This window comes from Megascapheus bottae, chromosome 14, assembly GCF_031878675.1.
Source record: "Megascapheus bottae isolate mThoBot1 chromosome 14, mThoBot2.hap1, whole genome shotgun sequence".
Lineage (NCBI taxonomy): Eukaryota > Metazoa > Chordata > Mammalia > Rodentia > Geomyidae > Megascapheus > Megascapheus bottae.
The window spans coordinates 52,068,164-52,071,956 of NC_143522.1; positions in this window are offsets into that span (position 1 = coordinate 52,068,164).

Consider the following 3,793-nt stretch of genomic DNA (forward strand, 5'->3'; position numbering starts at 1 on the left):
TTTCATTGTCTCTTTGGTGTCCAGAATTCAGTGAATAGTAGTTACTGGTGTTTGGGCCTTTCAGTCTCACACATTTACAGTGCTTTGTTATGACATATTCAAAAACTGAAAACTCACTAGGCCCTAGCCAAGAACTGGGACAGAGTACAGTGCCTGTGGTCTATAGTTGTAAACAAGGTAGGTTTGAGTGAACAGACTCATGAGGTATTTGGAGGGCCTCATTTCACTGTGCCAACCAGGCTGGAAGAACATTGATATTTGGGCAGGGAACCAGTGTATCTGTGAGCTCCAGTAAGTACCTGATGATGATAAATTATAATACCAATATTTATCCTATGGTCTTCTATTACACAAGTGACTAATTTCACTTTAGCCTTTAAGTCAAGGAGAACTGAAATTAAAATAAAAATAAGCCTGGTTGGTGCCAGTAGCTCATGCCTGGAATCTGAAATGTTCAAGAGGCTGAGATCTGATGATCACAGTTCAAAGACAGATCAGGTGGAGCACCTATGAGATTTGTATATCGAGCTGCAATTAGGCACCAAAAAGTCAGAATCAGAGCTGTGACTCAAGTGGTAAAATGCCAGCCTTGAGCAAAAAAGCTAAAGGACAGTGTGTGGGTCCTGTACTCCTCTGTGTGCTCTTTTTTTTAATAAATAAACGTGATAAAAGAAAGATTCTCAGACTGGGGTCTAGATCAGTGGCAAAGCTCTTAGCTAGTAAGTACAAAGTTGTAGGTTCAGTCCTTAGTACCAAAAAAGAAAAGACAAAGCTTGAAAAAAAAATTACCTAGAGCAGCAATATGAGCACTTTTAATACATAAATGTGATAAAAGAACGATTATCTACAGAGATATGAGCCGTTTACTAACCCCTGGTTAAGGCCAGGGTAAAAATGAGGATAAGATATTCCTTAGCTAGTAAAATAAGATTACTTTGTGAAATTTCACATATCTTTTTGAAAGGAATAAGTTTTAGAGTTGGCTAGAGAATATCGCTTGGACTTTCTGTTATATCTATTGTCCCACTGTTATTGTGCCCTAAAAAGAGGCTTTCATAGACTTAATTCCTTGGCTTAGCCTTTATTCCAGTAATCAAAAAGAGGGAATCCCAGCCAGGGCTCACCAGAGGGAGAATTGATGCATGCTAATCACATTAATCTGTTATCAAAGTAGCAGGGGCCATTTTTTTTTCTAGCATCACAGTGCTGTGATTTATAACATACTCATCTTTGGGAATGGAACTAGATTGTCAGTAAAACTTAGAAAGTATGCAATATGTCAATAAAGTAAGAAGCCTCATGTGGCTACTCTAGTCCACTGAGCTTGACACAGTATTTTTAAGGCCCCAGTGTCAAGGAATTAATGATTTGTGCAGACATAAGTGTGTTCCTATAGAAAGGAATGTTAAAGTAATGGCATGGAAAGTATCAAGAGATGACTGTGGAGGGTAAAACAAGTGTGGAGATGAGCCAAAAATAATAGAGTGAAACAGCAAATGGATTGGATAGAAAAGGGCAGAACGTTTGTATGAACACTTCCAGTTTTTCTAAACCTGGTTAAATTGGTGCATGTATCTAGCTCATGGTTTCTTTATCTGCAACATGAAAATATTTAATAATTCTTCATATGTTATTTGAGAGCTGAGTTCATGTATTTGAGAATATTTCACAAATTCTTAAGGAATAGAGACATGTATATTATGTATATATAGAAGAAAAAAGAGGGTTAGGCAAATTCTCTCTCTCTCTTTCTCTCTCTCTCTCTCTCTCTCTCTCTCTCTCTCTCTCTCTCTCTCTCTCTCTCTCTCTCTTTCAAGTCTTGTGCTGAATTCAGAGCCTAAGTGCTGTCCCTGAGCTTTTGTACTCAAGCCTGGCTAGCACTATACCACCTGAGCCACTATTACCAGTCCTGGCTTTTTGATGGTTAATTGTAGAAGAGAGTCTCATGGACTTTCCTGCCCAGACTGGCTTTGAAGCATGATCCTCCGATTTCAGCCTCCTGATTACAGCTAGGATTACAGGTGTGAGCCACAGGTGCCCGACTAGGAAATATTTTCTGAACATGAATCCGTTGTATAGCTCTTTAGTAAGATGGTTCTACTCAAAGGGATCCATGGCCTCAAAATCTCTCTTCCATGGAGGTCATAACACCTTGACTGCTCATAATGGATACCATTTTGTAAAGGCTTGCATTATAGTGTGAATTCTGGAAGTTACCAAAAAGTCACCTTTGGAACTGGGACAAAGCTTCGAGTTATCCCAAGTGAGTCCAGTATGCAAAGCTTTTCTTTTTTTCTCTTGTTGTCTTCTCTTGAATAATAACATTTGGAGAACACAGTGGGTTGTAACAGTCCTTCCTTTTCCTGGACTAATTAGAGCATCTCTCGCTTACCATCTTAGTGGTATGTTCCATGCACACTCTTTCTTAATGGAATAAAAAGGTTAGATCCTGTCTTTGAAAGCCAATGGGAAACAGATTTGCAGAGCATAAAATCTAAAGAGAAGAGAACTGTTTGGGGTTTGTTATTGTTTTGCTTGTTTAGTAAAATTTGAAGTGGGTACCACGTACTCAGAGGGTCATTTTGGAGAGGGGGAAAAATAGCCTTCCAGTAAGTAATAGGAATAGCATGAGCAAATGGCATCCTTTCATACAAAACTCCTCTTGCGAAACAAGCCGATGGGGGAGGGGTGCGGGAGCAGAAATGTGCCACTCCTATTGATCTGAAAGCTGAATCAAGAAGTTTCAGATTGATTGAAGCTAAAATCAAGGGAGACACTATGGCAGGAATCTAAAAAATTGATGTGTCATGGAAACGCAAGAAGAGCTAGATGCATCTGCTAGATAAACAGAGTTGAAAATTGTGAATTTGATGGTGATGGAGACCAATGTGGCTAGGGAGCGACTTCATTTTAAGAGTTACACAATAAATGACCCCAAGTTTGAGTCAAATGTTCTGTGTGACATGCGGAAATACAAGAAAGTGAAGAGATAGTCCCCTTTGTAGATGAAGGGGTCACATTTCTAAGCCTTGGCCATGGACAAAGAAGGATGTGGCGGCTTGTAGATGTTTGGGGGCTGACAAAAACCACTGTGGGAAGAGTGGAGGCTATAAATGGATCTTTGGAACTGGGACTAGACTGCGAGTCTGGCCTGGTAAGTAGGTATCAGAGAAATAATGAGAAAATTAAAGATAACATGGATTTATGTCTCAAGAACTAATCAAGTTGGCAGTTTGAGGGGGAATCATTGATATCTGGTCCTAGTAAAAAGAACCTCAATGCAATCTCAACCCTACTCTAGAAGGAAGATGTCGAATTTTTCTCCGAAAATCCTCTGTTTAGCTGTCCTCAGCCCAAATATCGCGTGGGATTCGGGTTGTTTGTATCCTCATTAGCAGCACTGGTCCACTTGCTTTTATCTTTAGTCATCTGTTCTTTTATTAAATAGGTTATTTTTTAAAGGCTATTAATGTCTAAGCTTATGGTCCAGTTGTGGGCCAAATGAGGTAATGAAATGTATATTAGACATAACTCTCTTGGTGTATCATAGATTCTCCATAAATGACAGGTTTTCTTTGCCCTTCCATAAGTAGAGAGTAAAAAATCTAACCCTGGCAGCCATTTTTGTAGGAGGCTTTGCCATAGTGTGAATTTGGGATTCAGCAAATTCATTTTTGGAAAGGGAAGTATGCTTCAAGTCTCTCCAGGTAAATGCTGACCCTTCTCACCCTTGTTTTATCTGGTTCAAGGCTTGCATGCATATGTTTTTCCCTCCTATGTGGGAAACACATAT